The sequence below is a fragment of the Schistocerca gregaria genome, unplaced genomic scaffold (genome assembly GCF_023897955.1).
Source record: "Schistocerca gregaria isolate iqSchGreg1 unplaced genomic scaffold, iqSchGreg1.2 ptg000308l, whole genome shotgun sequence".
NCBI lineage: Eukaryota > Metazoa > Arthropoda > Insecta > Orthoptera > Acrididae > Schistocerca > Schistocerca gregaria.
Genome location: NW_026061788.1, coordinates 1,181,517 through 1,205,586, shown reverse-complemented (window position 1 = coordinate 1,205,586; position 24,070 = coordinate 1,181,517). Strand labels below are relative to the sequence as shown.

Genomic DNA, 24,070 nt, shown 5'->3' with positions numbered 1-24,070 from the left:
CGATAGCATATGACGAAAAGGGGCGGATTTCTCAAGTTTCTATTACATATGAACACTTTTCACATTCTCCCGTGCAACGTGGCGTCCAGATGTCGTTTCATGCAAAATCGCAAGGTCCTAGCTCATGATCAAGGCGCCAAAGCCGGCTAATAAGTCAATAATCGATAACTAAAACTTAAACTATACTGCTTTTTACTCGCCGATTACATCGACTTAGAAGTTTCTGTGCTCTACTGTGGTGTTTTAGTGTCTCCACATACCGCAGCACGCCACACAAATTTGCAGACGATAAATGTAACCGTTTGAAAGAGGAAAGCGGCCAAAGAGACGATCTGGCATTAAGTCGATACGATAGCAAATGACGAAAACGGTGCGATTTCTCTGGTTTTTACTGCATATGGACACTTTTCATATTCCCTCGTGTAACGTGGCTGCCAGTCGCTGTTTCATGCAAAATCTTAAGGTCGTCGGGCATGTCCAAGTCACTAAATCCGGCTAATAAGCCAATAACCGATAACTAAAACTTCAAATGTACTGCTTCTTACTGGCTGATTACATCAACTTGGAAGCTTCTTCTGTCTTCTATTGTGGTCTTTTAGTGTCTCCGAATACCATAGCACGCGACATAAGTTTGCAGTCGATAAATGTAACCGTTTGAGAGAGAAAAGCGGCCCAACTGACGATCTGGCATTATTCTCCCGCCGGAGAAACAATGCACTTGACAGTTCGCTTTTTGTCTAGTTAGGTTGGCTATACTGTAATAGCGATGTTGCAACAGCAGCCTCTATACACACAGCAGACGATACAGTTTTCCGTCCCGTCTCGTAAATGCAAGCGATTGAGCAATTGCAATGTATATAAAAACTCGTTTTTAGTTGTACTACAATGACAGGAAGTAAACAACCGTATAATAATGCATGTAAAAGCATAACAATGCGCACCCTTTCGATAACGGAGCATAGAAATACAAAAAACAAGCATCTGACGACTGGTACTTTAAAATCAATAATGTACGTAGTTTACAAAATAAATAATAACCGAGATTGCAATAAATAACCAATATTAGAATTTTTTCACTCACCAATTTACAGCGATAATGGCGCAATTCCATCCAGCTCGCCATCGTCACTGTTGTCCGATTCATCGCTAAAACCGTCTTCATCGTCGTCATCGGCAAGACAAATCATTAATTGTTCAGGCCGCTGATAATGCCTTCTATTGTCTGTGCTGCTCGTATAAGCTTCTCGACGTGCTCTACTTTTTTTCTCCGTGAGGCTGCATCCACAGTCACAATAGCTTCACGCAACAGCTTTTCCACCTCTGCTATTGTAAAGGACTTGTTGTTGTTCCTTACATACATTTTTACGTCACTCCATACTAACTCAATAGGGTTGAAATGGCAGTGATATGGTGGCAGCCTTATTACAGTATGACCCTGCTCCTTGGCAATTTCGTCTACTACGTATGTAGGTGTCGTAGGCTTATTTTCTTTAACAAGAGAATATAACAGAACCTTTGTCATACCCATATCCGCTGCAATATTTCGAGCCTGTAACCACTGCACCATAATTTCTTTCCGATCATTTGTAGTTGGGGCTTTGTTCTGTATCACCGAATGATATGGAGCATTGTCCATTACAATTGTTGTAGGGACAAGAAATTGTTTTAAAAGGTTCCTGAACTACTCAACAAATCGTGCGTGATCCATATCTTCATGGTAATCACCAGTCTTTTTTGATCTAAAAACTGAAAGTGCGTCAGGGACAAAACAACTGGAGGAGCCTGCATGGACCACAATTAATCTAGCTCCTCTTCCCGTCGGCTGATGGCCGGTACTGCTGGGTGTGTTATCCCTCCAACATTTACTGACAGCTTCCCCGGCATTAACCCACGTTTCGTCTAGCCAAATTATGGAATGAATGTCTCTGCCCACAATTTTGTGCAAGAAAATGCTACGAGCGGTAACAATATGTGCCCTCTCTAACAGTACTTTGCGTCCGTCTAGCGTTTTGTAACGGAAACCCATATTTTTTAGCACAAATTTTAGTCTGTTTTACCACCCCTGAAGAGTTCACTTTCTTTTAAAGAGATTAATAACTTAGCTACAGTCGGATACTCTTTTCTGCTGTAGTAAGCATAAACATGCCTACGAACTGCATCAGTCTGGAAAGAATCTAAATCTGTGATAGGACTACGCCGCTTTTTCTTCTTTCCCAGGGTTGATAAAAATGTATTATTTGATGCAGACAGCTCGGAATCGTTACGGCTCACTTCAGTATCTTCAAAGTTTTGTAGTAATACTCCCTTACTTACTACCGTTCTTGCACTAATACCAAGAGTTTTCGACGTACGTTCCACCACTTTGTCGGCAGGAATTGATGGCTGTCCATGAATGCTTACGTAGTTTTTCTCCTGCTCGTAAAACTCACGAGTTCTGCGTAGCAACTCCAGTGCCTGGCTGTTTAGCGGCACCCCTCGACGCAAAGGATTGTCACTAGGTGAACGAAGTCTTTTCGGTGGCATTTTCCAAGTACGTAAACTCACAACGTAACAAAAGTCACAACGATATAGCACACAGTACAACGAAAATACGCGGTAAACAACACACAACTCACGTTGTATACACATTCACTAAACAAAGCCGGCAACGCGGTAACTTTAACGTCACAGCACGTGAGTAACAGCAGTGCTCACTGCGCTGTGATTGGCTGGCGCCCCACGCTGAACGCCTAGTGCCTATCGTTGTTCACTTGTTACTCTGTTACGCTGCCAACTTCATACGCAAACGTCAAGTGCAATGTTTCAACGGCCCGGGTATAAGTCGATTCGATACCACACGACGAAAACGGTGCGATTTCTCAGGTTTTCACTACATGTGGATATTTTTTTCATTCTCTCCTGTAAAGTTTCTCCCAGTCGTTGTTTCCAGCAAAATCGAAAGATCGTCAGTCATGTCCAAGGCACCAAAGCCGGCTAATAAGTCAATAATCAATTACTAGCACATGAATTGTACTGCTTCTTACTGGCCGATTACATCAACTTAGAAGCTTCTTCTGTGTTCTACTGTGGAGCGTTTAGTGTCTCCGCATATCGCGGAACGCGATATAAGTTTGCAGAAGTTAAATGTAACCGTTCTAGTGAGAAACGCGGCCAAAGTGACGAACTGGCATTACGTCGATACGATAGCAAATGACGAAAACGGTGCGAATTCTCAGGTTTTTACAACATTTGGACACTTTTCACATTCTCTCGTTTAACGTGGCTGCCAGTCGTTGTTTCATGCAAAATCTTAGGGTCGTTGGTCATGTCCACGTCACCAAAGCCAGCTAATAAGTCAATAATCGATAACTAAAACTTGAATTGTACTGCTTCTTACTGTTTGATAACATCAACTTAGAAGCTTTTTGTGTGTTCAACTGTTATGCTTTTAGTGCCTCCGCATACCGCAGCACGCCACATAGGTTTGTAGTCGATATATGTAACCGTTTGAGAGAGAAAAACTTCCAATGCGACGATCTGGCATTCCGTCAATACGATTGCACATGACGAAAACGGTGTGATTCCTCAGACTTTTACTATTTATGGACTCTTTTCACATTCTCTCTTGTAACGTGGCTGCCAGCCGTTGTTACATGCAAAATTTTATGGTCCTCGATCATGTCCAAGACACCAAAGCCGGCTAATAAATCAATAATTGATGAATAAAACTTGATTTGTACTGCTTCTTACTGTTTGATAACATCAACTTAGAAGCTTTTTGTGTGTTCTACTGTTATTCTTTTAGCGTCTCCGCATACCGCAGCACGCCACTTAAGTTTGCAGGCGATAAATGTAACCGTTTGAGACAGAAAAACTTCCAATGTGACGATCTGGCATTCCGTCAATACGATAGCAAATTACGAAAACGGTGCCATTTCTCAGACTTTTACTATTTATGGACACTTTCTCTCGTGCAACGTGGCTGCCAGCGGTTGTTATATGCTAAATTTTATGGTCCTCGGTCATGTCCAAGACACAATACCCGGCTAATAAGTCAATAATCGTTAACTAAAACTTAAATTGTACTGCTTCTTACTGGCCGATTGCATCATCTTAGAAGCTTCTTCTGTGTTCTACTATGGTGTTATTAGTGTCTCCACACACCACAGCACGTCACATAGGTTTTCAGGCGATATATGCAAGCGTTTGAGAGAGAAAAGCGGCCAATGTGACTATCTGGCATTACGTCGATACGATAGCAAATGACGAAAACGGTGCGATTTCTCAGGTTTTTACCACATATGAACACTTTTCACATTCTCCCGTGCAACGCGGCTGCTAGACCTCCCTTCATGCAAAATCTTAAGGTCCTGGCTCATGTCCAATGCACCAAAGCCGGCTAAAAGTAAACAATCGATAATTAAAACTTGAATTTCACTGCTTCTTATTGGCTATTACACCAACTTAGAAGCTTCTTCTGTGTTCTACTGTTGTGCTTTTAGTGTCTCCGCGACATAAGTTTGCAGACGATAGAAGTTACCGTTTGAGAGAGAAAAGCGGCCAATGGGACGATGTGACATTACGTCGATACGATAGCAAATGACGAGAACAGTGCTATTTCTCAGGTTTTTACTACTTATGGACACGGCTAATAAGTCAATAATCGATAACTAAAACTTGATTGTACTGCTTCTTACTGACCGATAACATCAACTTAGAAATTTCTTGCGAGTTCTACTGTGGTGCTTTTAGTGTCTCCGCATACTGCAGCACGCCACATAGGTTTGCAGACGATATATGTAACCGTTTGAGAGAGAAAAGCTTCCAATGTGACGATTTGGCATTCCGACGATAGGATAGCAAATGACGAAAACGGTTCGATTTCTCACGTTTTTACTATTTATGGACACTTTTCACATTCTCTCGCATAACGTGGCTGCCCCCCCCCCCCCCCCCTCCATGAACCATGGACCTTGCCGTTGGTGTGGTGGCTTGTGTGCCTCAACGATACAGATAGCCGTACCGTAGGTACAACCACAACGGATTGGTATCTGTTGAGAGGCCAGACAAACGTGTGGTTCCTGAAGAGGGGCAGCAGCCTTTTCAGTAGTTGCAGGGGCAACAGTCTGGATGATTGACTGATCTGGCCTTGTAACAATAACCAAAACGGCCTTGCCGTCCTGGTACTGCGAACGGCTGAAAGCAAGGGGAAACTACGGCCGTAATCTTTCCCGAGAGCATGCAGCTTTACTGTATGATTAAATGATGATGGCGTCCTCTTGGGTAAAATATTCCGGAGGTAAAATAGCCCCCATTCGGATCTCTGGGCGGGGACTACTCAGGAGGATGTCGTTATCAGGAGAAAGAAAACTGGCGTTCTACGGGTCGGAGCGTGTAATGTCAGATCCCTCAATCGGGCAGGTAGGTTAGAAAATTTAAAAAGGGAAATGGATAGGTTAAAGTTAGATATAGTGGGAATTAGTGAAGTTTGGTGGCAGGAGGAACAAGACTTTTGGTCAGGTGAATACAGGGTTATAAACACAAAATCAAATAAGGGTAATGCAGGAGTAGGTTTAATAATGAATAGGAAAATAGGAATGCGGGTAAGCTACTACAAACAGCATAGTGAACGCATTACTGTGGCCAAGATAGATACGAAGCCCACACGTACTACAGTAGTACAAGTTTATATGCCAACTAGCTCTGCAGATGACGAAGAAATTGAAGAAATGTATGATGAAATAGAAGAAATTATTCAGGTAGTGAAGGGAGACGAAAATTTAATAGTCAAGGACGACTGGAAAACGAGTGTAGGAAAAGGGAGAGAAGGAAACGTAGTAGCTGATTATGGATTGGGGCTAAGAAATGAAAGAGGAAGCCGCCTCGTAGAATTTTGTACAGAGCACAACTTAATCATAGCTAACACTTGGTTTAAGAACCATGAAAGAAGGTTGTATACATGGAAGAACCCTGGAGATACTAAAAGGTATCAGATAGATTATTTAATGGTAAGACATAGATTTAGGAATCAGGTTTTCAATTGTAGTACATTTCCAGGGGCAGATGTGGACACTGGCCATAATCTATTGGTTATGACCTGAAGAAACTGCAAAAAGGTGGGAATTTAAGGACATGGGATCTGGATAAGCTGAAAGAACCAGAGGTTGTACCGAGTTTGAAGGAGAGCATAAGGGAACAATTGACAGGAATGGGGGAAAGAAACACAGTAGAAGAAGAATGGGTAGCTCTGAGGGATGTAGTATTGAAGGCAGCAGAAGATAAAGTAGGTAAAATGACGATAGCTGCTAGAAATCCTTGGGTAACAGAAGAAATATTGAATTTAATTGATGAAAGGAGAAAATATAAAAATGCAGTAAATGACAGAGACAAATAGGAATACAAAAGGTCTCAAAAAAGAGATCGACAGGAAGTGCAAAATGGCTAAGCAGGGATGGCTACAGGACAAATGTAAGGATGTAGAGGCTTATCTCACTAGGGGTAAGATAGATACTGCCTACAGGAAAATTAAAGAGACCTTTGAAGAAAATAGAACCACTTGTATGAATATCAAGAGCTCAGATGGAAACCCAGTTCTAAGCAAAGAAGGAAAGGCAGAAAGGTGGAAGGAGTATATAGAGGGTCTGTACGCAGGCGAAATACTTGAGGGCAATATTATGGAAATTGAAGAGTATGTAGATGAAGATGAAATGGGAGATACGATATTGCGTGAAGAGTTTGACAGAGCACTGAGAGACCTAAGTCGAAACAAGGCCCCAGGAGTAGACAACATTCCATTAGAACTACTGACAGCCTTGGAAGAGCCAGTCCTGACAAAACTCTACCATCTGGTGAGCAAGATGTGTGAGACAGGTGAAATACCCTCAGACTTCAAGAAGAACATAATAATTCCAATCCCAAAGAAAGCAGGTGTTGACAGATGTGAAAATTACCGAACTATCAGTTTAATAAGTCACAGCTGCAAAATACTAACACGAATACTTTACAGACGAATGGAAAAACTAGTAGAAGCCGATCTCGGGGAAGATCAGTTTGGATTCCATAGAAACACTGGAACACGTGAGGCAATACTGACCTTACGACTTATCTTAGAAGAAAGATTAAGGAAAGGCAAACCTATGTTCCTAGCATTTGTAGACTTAGAGAAAGCTTTTGACAATGTTGACTGGAATACTCTCTTTCAAATTCTAAAGGTGGCAGGGGTAAAATACAGGGAGCGAAAGGCTATTTACAATTTGTACTGAAACCAGATGGCAGTTATAAGAATCGAGGGACGTGAAAGGGAAGCAGTGGTTTGGAAGGGAGTGAGACTGGGTTGTAGCCTCTCCCCGATGTTATTCAATCTGTATATTGAGCAAGTGGTCAAGGAAACAAAAGAAAAATTCGGAGTAGGTATTAAAATCCATGGAGAAGAAATAAAAATTTTGAGGTTCGCCGATGACATTGTAATTCTGTCAGAGACAGCAAAGGACTTGGAAGAGCAGTTGAATGGAATGGACAGTGCCTTGAAAGGAGGATATAACATGAACATCAACAAAAGCAAATCGAGGATAATGGAATGTAGTCGAATTAAGTCGGGTGATGCTGAGGGAATTAGATTAGGAAATGAGATACTTAAAGTAGTAAAGGAGTTTTGCTCTTTAGGAAGTAAAATAACTGATGATGGTCGAAGTAGAGAGGATATAAAATGTAGACTGGCAATGGCAAGGAAAGAGTTTCTGAAGAAGAGAAATTTGTTAACATCGAGTATAGATTTAAGTGTCAGGAAGACATTTCTGAAAGTATTTTTATGGAGTATAGCCATGTATGGAAGTGAAACGTGGACGATAAATAGTTTGGACAAGAAGAGAATAGAAGCTTTTGAAATGTGGTGCTACAGAAGAATGCTGAAGATTACATGGGTAGATCACATAACTAATGACGAAGTGTTGAACAGTGTTGGGGAGAAGAGAAGTTTGTGGCAAAACTTGACCAGAAGAAGCGATCGGTTGGTAGGAAATGTTCTGAGGCAACAGGGGATCACGTATTTAGTATTGGAGGACAGGATGGAAGGCAAAAATCGTTGAGGGAGACCAAGAGATGAAACAATAAGTATATTCAGAAGGATGTAGGTTGCAGTAGGTACTGGGAGATGAAGAAGCTTGCACAGGATAGAGTAGCATGGAGAGCTGCATCAGACCAGTCTCTGGACTGAAGACCACAACAACAACAACAACAACAACGTGGCTGCCAGCCGTTGTTACATGCAAAATCTTATGGTCCTCAGTCATGTCCAAGACACCAAAGCCGGCTAATAAGTCAATAATCGATAACTAAAACTTGAATTGTACTGCTCCTTACTTGCCGATTACATCAACTTAGAAGTTTCTTCTGTGTTTTACTGCGGTGCTTTTAGTGTCTCCGCATTCCACAGCACGCCACATAAGTTTGCATATTGTAAATGTAACCGTTTCAGAAGGAAAAGCGGCCAAAGTGACGATCTCGCATTACGTCGATACGATAGCAAATGACGAAAACGGTGCGATGTCTAAGGTTTTTACTATTTATGCACACGTTCCACATTATCTTGGGTAACATGGCTGCCAGCCGTTGTTACATGCAAAATATTATGGTCCTCGGTCATGTCCAAGACACCAAAGCCACCTAATAAGTCAATAATCGATAACTGAAACTTGAATTGTACTGCTCCTTACTGGCCGATTACATCATTTTAGAAGCTTCTTCTGTGTTCTACTATGGTCTTTTTAGTGTGTCCACCTACCGCAGCACGCCACATAGGTTTGCAGACGATATATGTAACCGTTTGAGAGAGAGAAGCTTCCAATGTGACGATCTTGCAATCCGTCGATACGATAGCAAATGAAGAAAGCGGTGCGATTTCTCAGGGTTTTATTACATATGGACCCTCTTCACATTCTCTCGTGCAACGTGACTGCCAGTCGTTGTTTGATGCAGAATCTTAAGGTCGTCGGTCATGTCCAAGGCACCAAATCCACCTAATAAGTCAATAATCGATAACTAAAACTTGAATTGTACTGTTTCTAACTGACCGATACATCAAGTTAGAAAGTTTCTTGTGTGTTCTACTGTGGTGCTTTTAGTGTCTCCGCATACCGCAGCATCCCACATAAGTTTTCAGACGATAAATGTAATCGTTTGATAGAGAAAAGCGGCCAATGTGACGATCTGGCATTAAGTCGATTCGATAGCAAATGAAGAAATCGGGTGGATTTCTCAGGTTCTTACTACATATGAACACCTTTCACATTCTCCCGTGCAACGTGGCTGCTAGACCTCCCTTCATGCAAAATCGTAAGGTCATAGCTCATGTCCAAGGCACCAAAGCCGGCTAAAAAGTCAATAATCGATAACAAACCTTGAATTGTACTGCTTCTTGCTGTCTATTACATCAACTTAGAAGCTTCTTCTGTGTTCTACTATGGTGCTTTTAGTGTCTCCGCATACCGCAGCACGCGACATAGCTTTGCACACGATAAATGTAACCGTTTTCGAGAGAAGAGCGGCCAATGTGACGATCTGGCATTACGTCGATTCGATAGCAAATGAAAACGGTCGGATTTCTCAGGTTTTTAATACATATGGACACTTTTCACATTCTTCGTGTAACGTGGCTGCCAGGTCTCGTTTCATGCCAAATCTTAAGGTCGTTGTTCATGTCCCAGGCACCAAAGTTGGCTAATAAGTCAATAATCGGTAACTAAACTTCAATTGTGCAACTTCTTACTGGCCGATTACATCAACTTATAAGCTTCTTCTGTGTTCTACCTTATTGCTATTAGTGCCTCCACGTACCGCAGCACGGAACATAAGTTTGCAGACGATGAAGGTAACCGTTTCAGAGAGAAATGAAAAATTCCATGTCTGTGTCTACTGCCTGCTCATATTGTTTAAAGCAGGTTGCTCTAAATGCCCAGTGGATCTGATTCCCTTGATACATTCTAAACAAACTCGGAATGGGAAAGACCGAGCTCTGCTTATACTTGTAGTCTGGAAAGTTGATATATCTTAGACAGTAAAATATGACTGTAATAGATGTCCACTGAGTATTCCCATTTACACTGAAATTAGCTTTGAACAACAAATTATTAATTAGCCACCTAGTCATGACTCAATAGCTACTAAGATCTTTCACTGGTGAAGGAGGTGACGACGTTGTTATGTCCATTAGAGGCTTCTGTAGCTTGCTGAGAATGATGTAAAATAATTGTGCCATGTGATTTTCTATGGAGTTTCAGAGTATGTTCTATACTGGTGCAGGACATTCATTTCTGCTGTTCTCATTATAGGCAATCCTAGATTCTGAATCTCAAACACCAGAAGATTAGAAACAGCAATGCAACCTCTGTCTTCCTGGCTGTGCACTACTTCAAAGTCTCTTCTCATTGTGCAGTACTTGTAGATTATTTTAAATACATTATCTGTAATATTTAGAACATCTCATTCTAAACTTTCTAAAGAATGGGTCTTTTCTGTTATGACCATGTCATAACGCCGAGGTCGGCGTTTTACTCCGAGGTCGGCGGTTTTCCCCGAGGTCGGCGGTTTTCCCCGAGGTCGGCGTTTTTCCCCCGAGGTCGGCGTTTTTCCCCGAGGTCGGCGTTTTTCCCCGAGGTCGGCGTGTTTCCCCGAGGTCGGCGTCTTTCCCCGAGGTCGGCGTCTTTCCCCGAGGTCGGCGTCTTTCCCCGAGGTCGGCGTCTTTCCCCGAGGTCGGCGTTTTTCCCCCGAGGTCGGCGTTTTTCCCCCGAGGTCGGCGTTATCCCCCGAGGTCGACGTTTTTCCCCCGAGGTCGGCGTTTTTGTCCCGAGTTCGGATCGGCGTTTTGTTTCCCCAGGTCTAGGAAGCTATCGATATATTGAAAATCGAAACTATTTTCATGTATATCGAACTATACTGATATGTGTTGTCATCTTGAAACATATATCTGACCACTAGGTATCGTTATTTACCGAGTCAGCGATATATTTCGATATTTATTTATTTATTTATTTCGTGAATCGTTTTCTTAGAGGTCAGATTTATTTTGAGACATCCATACATATCACATTATCGATTCATTTCGATATACCATTTTATTTCGAGGCCCAGTTTTGTATTGAGCAGTCGATTTATTTCTATATATCTGTCTATATCGAATAGTCGACGTATTTCGAGATATCGATTGATTCAATGTATCCGGTTATGTCGAGATATCGATTTATTTTGATATACCGACACAATACGGGTTGTCTATATATTTCGAGGTATCTATATATTTCCATGTATAGGTGTACTCCAGATAACGATTTCTTTCGAGATATCGATATATTTCGAGATATCTCTATATCTCAAGTAACCATAAATTTCTAGATATCCCTCTTTTTTGAGAAATCTTTGTATTACGAGGTATCGATATATTTCCAGATATCGATGTGTTTCTAGACCACGCATCATATCGAGACCTCGAATTATTTCGAATTATCGATCCATTTCGTACGTCGTAATGCATCTTGATGTCTATACATTTCGATATTTCGACTCATTTCGATGTGTCGGTTGTTTTGGATGTGTCGGTTTATATCGAGGTTTTGATTTATCTCTGGGTCTCAATTTCTTTCGTGGTTTCGATTTATTTCGAGGTGGCGATTTATTTCGAGGTGACGATTTATTTCGAGGTGGCGATTTATTTCGAGGTGTTGTTTTATTTCGAGGTGTCGATGTATTTCGAGGTGACAATATATTGCGACCATACTTGTCGACTGCATCACCTTAGAACCTACTGTACTTCGTACAGAGTGGTGCGACTGCATACCTCAGCACGCGACATTAATTGCCAGACGATAAATGTAAACGTTTCTGAGAGAAAAGCGTTCATTCTGACGATTTCCCATTTCGTTATTAGGAAAACAAATGTAGAAAACGTAAGGTTTTCTTCGGTTTTTACTACACATTAACACTCCTCGCATTTTCCCGTGTGGTGTGGCTACCGGACCTCGGTCGTGCAAAATCGCAAGGTCCTATGTCAACTACAAGGCAGCAAATAAGGCCTATAATTGATTTTCCATATCTAAAACAAGACAGACACTGCTCCTTACTTGTCGACTCCATCAACTTAAGCTTCTATTTCGTACAGAGTGGTGCGACTGCATACCTCGGCAGGCGACATTGATTGCCAGACGATGAATGTAAACGTTTCCGAAAGAAAAGCGTCCTATGTGACGAACTGGCACTACGTCAAACAAATGACGAAAACGTTAGGTTTTCTTCGGCTTTTCTGCCACTCAAAGTGCTGCCAACTTTAAATTCACCCCCTCCTCCCCCTCCCCAGTCATGGCGATCAGCTGGTGTGATAGAAATGGACACAGGAAAGTAATAACGTTCCATGAAATCCCATTCCAGGGACGTTCAAGGGTAAACGTTCCAGACGGTTTATTTCCATTAAGACACGCATACTGGGCATCTACAATGCCACATCTACCAGATCGTTTCTATTGTCAGCAGTGGAAAACAAAACTGTACTGAAGTAGCCATAGTGAGACGCGGTTTTTGGTAGACGAAATAATAGGAATTCTCTAGCCACTGGTAATGATGATCTAATGAGAATTCTATTATTGTTTTGAAAGATGCATTTAAATATGCATTGAACGTAGCTCCAAATTATTTTGAGAATTATAATTGTGGCATGATGAATCTACATTGGAGATTTTGTAATGCTAAACATTTCGATCTGAGAATACTTTATGTGATAGAACGGCATTGACCTTGTGTGTCATTAGGGTAAAGTTAATTTGCCGCCATTAACATGAAATTTGAAACTTCCTGGCAGATTAAAACTGTGTGCCCGACCGAGACTCGAACTCGGGACCTCTGCCTTTCGCGGGCAAGTGCTCTACCGTCTGAGCTACCGGAGCACGATTCACGCCCGGCACTCACAGCTTCCTTTCAGGAGTGCTAGTTCTGCAAGGTTCGCAGGAGAGCTTCTGTGAAGTTTGGAAGGTAGGAGACGGATACTTGCAGAAGTAAAGCTGTGAGTACCGGGCGTGAGTCGTGATTCGGTAGCTCAGATGGTAGAGCACTTGCCCGCGAAAGGCAAAGGTCCCGAGTTCGAGTCTCGGTCGGGCACACAGTTTTAATCTGCCAGGAAGTTTCATATCAGCGCACACTCCGCTGCAGAGTGAAAATCTCATTCTGGAAACATAAAATTTATCTTCCATTAACGTAAAATCTATTTTTCAGCGCACTGTAATAAGGACTCACTTCAGATGATTGGACAATTAAAGAGAACTCAAACTGTTATTTTAATAGTATTCGTAGGTCCAATGCAGCATTTACCGAGGACAGTCCCTGAGCCTAGACTGTCAGTTTTATCTAGGCAGCACTACTTTAAAAAAGCACTCCGTCTTCAGGCCACAAGTGGCCAATCAGGACCATCCTACCGCCACGTTATCCTCACTGAGGGTGGAGGAGGAGCTGGCTCTCCCACTCGTTGTGGTAGTTTCCTTTGACTGGAGCCGCTACTATTCGGTCGAGTAGTTCCTCAACTGGCATCGCAAGGCTGAGTGCAACCCGAAAAATGGCAACAGCACATCGCGGCCCAGATGGTCACCCATCCAAGTGCCGACCTCGCCCGATAGTGCTAAACTTCAGTAATCAGACGGGAACCGGCGTATCCACTGCGGCAAGGCCGTGGCCCCTACCACATTTACAAGATATTTTTGATCGTAGATCAGGTCCGATGGCTCGAAAGAATGGACGTTTACCATGTTATGCACATTTATATTTTCACTACGTCGACACAGATGGTCCAATTTCGACCATAGGTGATGGTAGCTATAATGATCGTGCCAAGCATTCCGTGTACATTAGTTGCACCCAAGTGTGTGGGCATCACAGCATTCGTGACATTTAAATTTGTTACTTCTTTGCTACTATATTCGCAATAAATTTCGCAGACAGTATCCGCATATGACGCTGAACGTACCTACAAAATTATATCATTGTACGACACATGTTTCAGGAGATACGTTATAAAAATTCAGGACAAGGCCAGACGCTGCATTGTACGGGCGTGGACGCACAGCTGTAAATAAATGCCTGGTCAACGCCATGCTTTTCCGCTAGTCATCTATAAAGATAAAAAATCCCCAATATTGTCCACCAGCGTATTTTTCAAAAACCTTTATTTTGTCATCCATTATTTTCCTGTAAAAATCGAAAATACCGTGTATCATTGTGTTTTTAAAAATCGTCTCTTATTGTCATCTCTTTTTATGTATTTTAAGCCATCTATCGCTTGTGTAACCTGTGGCTACAAGTCCATTCCCTTTATGGGGGAATCGAAATAATACACAACGGAAAAAAGTGTGGGCCAATTTCTTCCTCATTTTTCGGAACTTCTGATAATAGTAAATCGTTGGCTTTTTGAGGGCGTGGTAGGTAGATACAAGAGATTAGTGTAAGATTAGAATTTGGGTCAAATATAGTGCCAGGAACTTCTGTTTCTATCTGGCTAGCTTCAGAGTACTTCACCATCTACTAAGTGATGCGTTTCAATGTGAATGGTGTGTTCTGTGCTAGGTCTACCCTTTACTGCACAATGCTGTTCCTTCGATGCTATTAAAACCAGGATGTTATCAAAACATATGCACAGTGGCAGACTGGAATCTGCAGAAATATTTCCAGTGGAGGGGAGTGCGGGAGGCGCGTCGGGGCTGGAGTGCATGATTCTGAAACTGGCACTGTGTGTACAAATCAGCTGGTCAGTTACGAGATGCAACAAGCTGCAAGACCCTAACTCTATAAGCGCTACAACTGGTCAAAGCTAAGGTTTAGCAGTATTGTGGAGAAGTCTTATCTGGAAGAGTATGAGTATACTGTAACGAATAAAACCTCTTTACTCCAGATTCCAGGGAGGGTTGGGGGCTATGGGTGAAAGTGCCCCTTTGCCTCTTCTCCCCTCCCCACCTCCTCCCCTCCCCCTCGAGGACGCCAATGGCTGGCCCGTTCATTTTGAGAACATCAGAGCTGCAGTAACCTTCCTGAAAAACTGTTCTAGATGTCTAAATCTACATCCATACTAGGCACGCTACCTGACGGTCTGTGGCGGAGGGTACTCTATCGGTTCTCCCTTCTATTCCAGTCTCATATTGTACGTGGAAAGAAGGATTGTCGGTATGCTTCTGTGTGAGCTCTAATCTCTCTGATTTTATCCTCATGGTCTCATCGCTAGATATACGTAGAAGGGAGAAATATACTGCTTGACTCTTCGGTGAAGGTATGTTCTCGAAACTTTATCAAAAGCCCGTACCGGGCTACTGAGCGTCTCTCCTGCAGAGTCTTCCACTGGAGTTTATCTGTCATCTCCGTAACGCTTTCGCGATTACTAAATGATCCTGTAGCGAAGCGCGCTGCTCTCCGTTGGATCTTCTCTCTCTCTTCTATCAACCCTATCTGGTACGGATCCCACACTGCTGAGCAGTATTCAAGCAGTGGGCGAACAAGCGTATTGTAACCCACTTCCTCTGTTGTCGGATTGCACTTGTCTACATTGAGATTCAATTGCCATTCCGTGCACCATGCGTCAATTGCGCGTCAATCTTACCACGCAGAACTCTAGTGGGAATGTCGGTTATCGCTGAAACAACTGGTTTTCGGCTCACTTTAACCTAATTGTTAAAGCCCGTCACTATTCCAGTGCTTGTAATAACCGATTTTCAGTCTTTTATTTACATTATTTCCTCTAGTAAACGTAGGAATCCTACAAAGATTTAAAAAATTTGACTTTCTCAGTTTCTTGATAAATGGAATCAACACGTAAAATTAAATACTTTTATGATGACCTGCAGCCGTCCAGAACGAAATTAGAATTATATTAATACGGTCAGCTGATCTCGGGTGTCGATATACATCAACGGGGACAGGTGACAATGTGTGCCCCGTCTGGGACTAAAGCCCGGGATCTCTTGCTTACATGGCAGACGCTCTGTCCATCTGAGCCACCGAGGGCACAGACGATAGTGACTGCAGGGACTATCTCGCACAGGCCTCCCGCGAGACTCACATAGTATGTGCACACACTACATTCGTAGTGTCCCACACCAACACACTCATTACTCGTGGAAGACATTCTTACCAAGTGCCGTAACAGTTCGGGGAATACGTGTGCATCTTCACAGAAGAAGGTCATGGCTGGTATTGCCAGAACCATATACGTATATGGATATGGTGTCTGTTCTTTCGGACATAATTTAAAATAAATAGTCAAATAAAACTTTGTCAGCTGTTCGCTGCTTCTCTCAAAATATGGCGAGTGCTTCCGTACTACAGAAAACTGCCAGTATTCTCCTACTGATTTTAGTTTTTAGAAGCTCTGCTCAAAAATTATATTGTAATCGGTTATCACAGCACTATGCGGGAGTTACGTATAGTCCTGCAATAAAGGGTGAATACTTCGGCTGGAGAACTCTTTTTCGTTTTTATTTCTCTGTTTTCAAGGGCTACAAGCAGATAACGGCATACTACGTAGACACAGGCAGCAGATCAGGCACTTTCTATTTTTATCCCGGAAATTTTAACTTTTTTCCTTGTATGATGTTTCAAGTCGACCAAATCAACCCATGTGCTTCACTCGTTACCGCATATCGTAAAATACTTCCAGACTTCCAGATGGTGCCATTCTCTGTTACAACTGACGTTCGACAACAGCGAGAAACTGCGTCCAGTCTCGCGCACTGCTTGTATAACAGGCACAATATTGTCTCGGCAATGCTGGACCAATCCATTTGTTGCTCGTTTCTGTCAGCAGTGTTATTAAAGTGGCATACATCACTTTTCCCATTTATCTGTAATAACGCAGTATTTCAGAGCTATGGAAATCTTACGAATAAAAATTACTCGTCTTTTTTAAAAAAAGGTTTACTTGAAAACTAAAAATTTTACTGCGGCTGCTGTGGCTAATCGATATATCTGTTTTTACGTGGTTATCAGGAAAAAAAAAGATACTTGTTATAACCGAGAGCAAACAAATACCGAAAGACATGGGTTATTCAGAACTAAAATACCCATATCGTTTTAACCGATCGGTTTTTCTATCTCTAAACTGCAGTGTCGCCATAGAAAAGTGTGTCGTTCCATCACTGTCCATAGCAACTTTGAGATATGTAAGTGTTTATGAGCAATATCGGCAAATAGAAACACGAAGAGGTAATAAGCATCTGAGCGATAGAATTTATTTCCCGATCAGAAAAGTCGAGTGACAGACAAGACTGAATCACTGTAATAGAAGTTATATGGAAAGCTGTGTAAAGAAAAATTTCCAGTTCTTTCGTGGATTCCAAAATTGAAGCAAATTCCGGGACATCAAGGTGACATAGTCTTATACGGATAGTATTCCATGACTAACGTAATTGGCCCACATACTGTACTGGTATACGGATAATATTACACGACTAACGTAATTTACCTGAAATAATTTACAAACATGTTACTATAACATTCGCTACTACTCATTACGCTAATTCACCTTCAGCCATTAAGCGCAAGCGCAGATCTCAGTTATGATACGTGCGCCATCCAAAAATTTATCAAGGTAGTAACTCAACACAACTACAAATGATCATTGTGTGTAAAATAAATAGAACACTTCATAAGAAGAACATGACAGGTTTGAATCATTCCCACCGCAAAGGATGAAAAATTCAGGCTCGCACACAAGACCACTTGATAACTAACCAGAAATTCCGATTAGTTGTAGCTTTGGTGACAATCGCCATTTTTACATTTTCCCCGTAAACTAGATAATTATGAAACGTTAGCAACTACTCTAAAATATCTGCGGCAACGGCCTTGCCCCTGAGGTTGCATTGGTTCACGTGAGATCACCGAAGTTAAGTGCGTTGTCGGACGTGGTCGGCACTTGAATGGGTGGTCATCCAGGCCGCCATGCGCTCTTGCCATTTTTCGGGGTGCACTCAGCCTCGTGGTGCCAATCGAGGAGCTACTCGACCGAATAGTAGCGGCTCCGGTCAAAGAAAACCGCCATAACGACGGGGAGAGCAGTGTGCTGACCCCACGCCCCTCCTGTTCGCATCCTCCACGGATGATGACGCAGCGGTCGGATGGTCCCGTCCCAGTAGGCCACTCGTGGACTGAAGACGGAGTGCTTACAAAGCAACTACTCTCCAGTGCATGGCCGTACTACTGAGACCTTGATGCCTGGCATCAACAACAGGTAGCAGCACACGAGGTTGGCTTACGCCTACTGCCAAATTTTGAGATCTGTCGTAAGCCTGCGTAAGCACGTGGGGCTTTCCGTCTTAAGTGCAAGCATATCCATTGCGTGTTCTGCCGCGCGACTTGAGTGGAATATTTCATTATTTCTGAAATTTTATAGAAATGTTTTTCGTTGTATATCCTCTCCATCGGTACTGAATTTACTGTAAAATTACTTGCTCACTTTTCGGAACTTCCGTTCATGGTAAATCGATATTATTAGAAGCCGTGGTAGACACGAGTCTAGTGTGCTTCACCTTCAGCACCTTCTGTGTCAGTCTCGGTTCCTATGTCGCTGATTTCACAACTAGCAGTTCGTTGTCTACTGAGTATACTGTCTCTTGTACGACACTATCCCTCCTACACTGAAAGGGGGAGACACAGGAAATTATAGGATTTTTGAAACATGTAGCTATTAAGGTAATTTTGAAGCTAGGCATACGAAAATTTGTATCTGGTTTCTAGGTCAGAAATAAAGAAATATGTGTTCCATTATTACTGGGAATGAAGTGAAATAGCGGGTGAACATTTTATTTTGAGATAAATAATTATGGAATAACTATGAAAGTATTTTTAAGGCTACATCTACGAAAATTGGTATTTGACTTCAAGGTTACAAATAAGAAAATACGTGTTTTAGTGTTTTTGGAAGTTCAACCCCTAAGGGGATGAAATAGAGTGAGCTGGTGCGTTTCTGGCGCCAGTTTCCATCGATCGTTGCTTCGATCTTGAGTCGCGGTCCAGAGGACACTGCTCCCTAAGCGACTGTAGTAGTTCTCTGCACGGACCCACATCGGGCTTACCGCGCTTACACTGGACACAGTTGCCAACAAATCTCCTGACATCGCGATATAGGTTGGGCCAAAACATGTGTTCCCGAACTCGGTTCTAGGTCTTGTATAGCGCCAAATGACCCCCGACCACCGAATCGTGGATATATCATGCTAACTCGTTCCTGTGGAATAGAGACCTTCACTTCACCACGGTTGTCTCCCCCTTTACACAAGAGCCCCCCGCCCCCCCGAAGGCAACAGGGCAACAGCCAGTAACGACGTCGCCATCCGCCTACTGCTGCCTATTCGGTCCCCACCTGGGGTCCACAGCCTGTTTGCCGGCTGAGTCGCAGAAGAAACCGGGTGTCTCGGAGAGAAGGAAATTCGCTCCAAGATCCGGCTCCACGTGGCCCTTGCCTTCCCCAGACTCTCCCGCGAACATACGGCTAAGAGCGTCGCCAATTCATTGTCTCTGCCCCTAATATGCGGAACCTGGAGATAAATCTTGTCATCTTAACTTCGGCATGACTTTTAGCGAACTTATTAATCAAAGTTTAAGGGCTGGCACTGGGCAAGTAACTGACGGAGGCTCATTTGTTTCAGTTCAGTTGTAATGCTCACCTGTTCTCCAGATAAGGTTGTGTAGTATATGTCTCAGAAAACTCTCTACCCTTGATGTGTGTTGTGTTAGAGATAATAGGCAGCGATCGACGCTAGCATACTGGGAACAGAGCACCACGGCGGCAGAGAGATGTTTAAGGCCATGTCCTCTCCTTTACATCTTCGGTTATGTTGTCACTTTCGCGTGATTCCATCGTTCCGGTGGAGAACTATAGCATCCAAAGTTCAATTGCATTGTCAAGTTGAGTATATTTCTATGTCACTCCCTGTCTCGTGGATCTCTCGTATTGATTTGAATCCTTGGTCTGCTCGCGTCTATCGCCAATTCACACGAAATATTGAAGCAACCTTATTTTAAGGGAATTGTCATATGGTCATGTTCTAGTTGTAATCATTCTAAGAATATTGTTGATTAATCAATTGAGTAAGTAAATTTGAAGGTCGGTTTGGTCAAAATTAAAGTACCTCCTTAATTGCTTTAATCATTTGTATATAGTTTTGTTATGGAAAGTTGGGTAGCCAAACGTTAAAAATTCTGTTTCTTAGGCTTAATCTGTTTCTCTGCTGATTGGAAGTAATGAGAGTTCTGCTGCGCATTCTATGCACATTTGTACTATTTAAGTAAAGCCTTACCTAAGTATATTTACCTAGTCATATCCAAATTTGAAGTTTAACGGGTCTTGTTCCACGTAAAGAAATTTATTTATTATTTGTCCATCTGATCTGGCCTTATAAGGCAATCTCTTGTATTTTTGTGATTGTGATTTTATAATGCTTTTGATTGTAATAAAATGTGTAGCAACTACAACGGATTACTATTGTGATTTTGGTGTGTCACTACCACAATCCCATTACATAGAGGATGAAATGTTTCATGAAATATTTAATTATGAAAGCATTTTTAAAGCTAAATATATTTAAACCTGAATTTGGCTTCTCGGTTAAAGTAAAAATAAAAAAAAATTACATGTCTCACTGTTTTTGATACATTCAATTCATAAGGAGGGGGAATATAGGATGAAATGTTTTATGAAAATAATTCAGTGTGAAAGAATTTTTAAAGATAAATCTATGGAAATTCTATTATTGAAATATACGTGTTTCACTGTTTTTGGAACTACAACCTCCAAGGAGATGCGATAGGGGCACATGTATCCACTCACTCATCGCCTTCCAGCCCAACCTGCAAAGTATACAGACGTGAAATTTGATGAAGGTGTAAATATTACGCTGAAAGCACCATTTAAGAAGAGATTTTTCGAAATTCCACTCCTAAGGGGGTGAAATATGGGTTGAAAAGTTTTTTTTTTAAAAAAAAATGTCCCTATGTCACTGTTGAAGCTACGACTACAAAACTACGAAAATTGACATTTGGTTTCTCAGCCAGAAACAAAAAAAAAGGTTTTTATCATTTTCCGAAATTCTTTCATTGGGGGGGGGGGGATAGAATAAATAGTGAAGGTTTTTTGAAAATAAATCATTATTAAAGAACTACTAAAGCATTGTTAAAGTTACATCTATGAAAATAGGTAATAGACTTCTCAGTTGGATGTAAAAAGAATGTGTTTCGTTGCTTTTGGAAATTTAACTCATTAATAGAGTGAAATAGGGGATGAAAAGTTTTATGAAATATTTCACTATGAAAGCATTTTTAGAATTAAATGGATGAAGATTTGAATTTGGCTCCTTGGTTCTAAATAGAAGAATACATGTTTAATTGTTTCTGAAAATCTAACTCCTAAAGGGTGTGAGATGTTTCTCAAAATGGTTCATTATGAAAGCATTACTAAATATATCTGACAATTCGTATTCGGCTCCTCTGTTAGAATTTTTAAAAACTATGTGTTTCAGTGGTTTTGGAACTTCGATAGTAAGGGGATGAAAATTTTAATGAAATATTTATTGCGTTATATTAAAATATGTTAAATCTGCATCTATGAAAACCGGTATTTCACTTCTCAGTTACATAAAAGAAATATGTGTTGCGGAATGAAAGATTCTATGGAGATATCACCACAAGAATACAAACGGCTTGATTAACGAAAACCTTCGACTCCAGCTGTCGGCATTGTTTTTTGGTCATTCAGTAAAAGACCATGCTTCAATGGCGTTAAGTTTAGAAAGTGTTGCAGTTTATAAAAGACATAAAAAACGATTAAAGAAAAAAATCTTTGAAGACCATAAACGGTCTACGCAAGTAAAGAAGCGGATGATAAGTTAGCTCTTTATGCAAATGAGTTGGTCACTTTAAGTTAAGAGACATGTCATGCACCAGGAACCAAATATTATAGTTGCTACGATTGGCTAACGGAAAAGTTTTGCAGAATCACGGGAAATCACTTCTGCAAGTGGCTGAGAATCTCGTAATGGATAAAAATTCTGTTCTGAGAATTCCAAGGTGGGAGATGCAAATTCCTCGATTAGGAATTGTTAATCCACATGTGAAACCTGAGTACATAATCCCTGTGACATTTTATCAACGGTGTTCCATAGGGACAGGTTCTCATCCAAAAAGTTCGAAAATTCAATTTCTTTGTAGTTGCATTTTTTTTTAAGGTGTACTTGTCCAGACTCTTGGAACGGAAAGGTTTTTTTTTTAATCCGTGCTTAAAAAAATTTCTACAGCCCATTGTTTGAAGCAGTGTCACGACTGCCATGAGCCGCGCGGGGTATCCGCCATGTCTCAAACGCCTTGTCACGGTTCGCGCGGCTCCCCCCGTTGGAGGTTCGAGTCCTCCCTTGGGCATCGTTGTGTGTGTTTGTTGTCCTTAGCATAAGTTAATGTAAGTAGTGTGTAAGCACAGGGACTGATGGTTCAAATGGCTCTGAACACTATGGGACTTAACAATTGAGGTCATCAGTCCTCTAGAACTTAGAACGACTTAAACCTAACTAACCTAAGGACATCACACACATCCATACTCGAGGCAGGATTTGAACCTGCGACCGTAGAGGTCGCACGGCTCCCGACTGAAGCGCCTAGAACCGCTCGGCCACATAGGCCGGTCTATCATGTATTCTAGAGAAGCTGCCCGGTCGTCAGTGGCGCCTGTTCTTTCGAGAACAGTTACTATCTTCATATATATGGTTAAACGTTACCCAGCCATTGACCTTCGTCTGTGCGAATGCGCACAGATTGCCCGAAATCTTACGGGAATCGTCACCTTAGTGTGGGCCAGTATTGAGTGGATGGGCAAACACCTATTACGTACATTACGTTTGTGGATTGTGGCCGGTTGGAAATGTGAGTCTCACGGGAAGCGTGTAAGGGATAAATACCTGCAGTCGCGGTATTCACCTGTGTCCTCGGTGGCTCAAATGGATAGAGCGTCTGCCATGTAAGCAGGAGATCCCGGGTTCGAGTCCCGGTCGGGGCACACATTTTCAGCTGTCCCCATCGAAGTATATCAACAACACCTGTCGGCAGCTGAGGGTTTCAATTAACTATCAATTGTGAAGGGGATTCGAAGAACCCTTTGCCAGGCACTTACATGTGATTTGCAGAGTATCCATATAGATGTAGATCAAAGCTCGTCCCGTGACGCACGTGCACAAAATGATTCATACTGCAAACATACTCGCCGATAACACTGACGAATAACGAGTGCTGCATATCCAGGTTAGACAGATCGGCTTTTCCTGCCAAGAAGAACAGGGAGTTGCTATCTAGGAACAATTCCAGCCCGAGGAAGGGTTGAAAAGTGCTCCTTGGATTGCACACTAAACGTAAATAACGAAAATGCATTTTTGGTAAAAATTGGACAAAGCATAATCCTGTGCTCTCCGTATTGCATTAGCCGTTTTGAATATTGAAAATCTTACTGCAGATTCGTGTTCAGCGACATTAAAAATATACATGTAACCCTCAGTTCATGCAAATCGAAGTAATAATATAACTAAAAGGTTTCCCTAGACGTTGAACTTTTTTTTTTTTTTTTTTTTTTTTTTTTGGAGAAACAATTTTCTCAGAACGGCATGCAGCATTAACTAAAAATGGTTCAATCTCTTAACTTCTACCTCTGACCCAGAAAAGTAAACACTTTTCTTAGGAGCTTATACCTATAATATATGACACTGATTAATATTAAGTAATTTTTGTGAAGGCATAAGGAGTGAAATAAACCACCCAAAAAATCTAACTCAGAGTTCGAATTAGTACCGTATCGTTAAATTTACGGTTGTTTCATTGCGGTTAGGTATGCGCTCCCATAAATTTTATGTAATATCGACTGATGTTTTCCATTTTCAATTTCAGAGAAGTAATTTAGTATCAACTGATGTCATCCATTTTTGATTTCAGGTAACATCTGAGAGGCCACACTGCACGCAGTCCGCGTGATCAAATCATAATTGCGGGCGCCATTGTTTTTACTGAAAATCTAAAATAAAGCTCATAGTATGATCACTCGTAA

At 41.7% G+C, this 24,070-nt stretch overlaps 1 non-coding gene across 1 annotated transcript; it reads left to right on the top strand.

Annotated features, from left to right (window-relative positions):
• Positions 1–22,961: 22,961 nt before the first annotated feature.
• Positions 22,962–23,035, top strand: Trnat-ugu (transfer RNA threonine (anticodon UGU)). Its single transcript has one exon. It is a non-coding gene; the product is annotated as a tRNA-Thr (tRNA).
• The last annotated feature ends 1,035 nt before the right edge of the window (positions 23,036–24,070 follow it).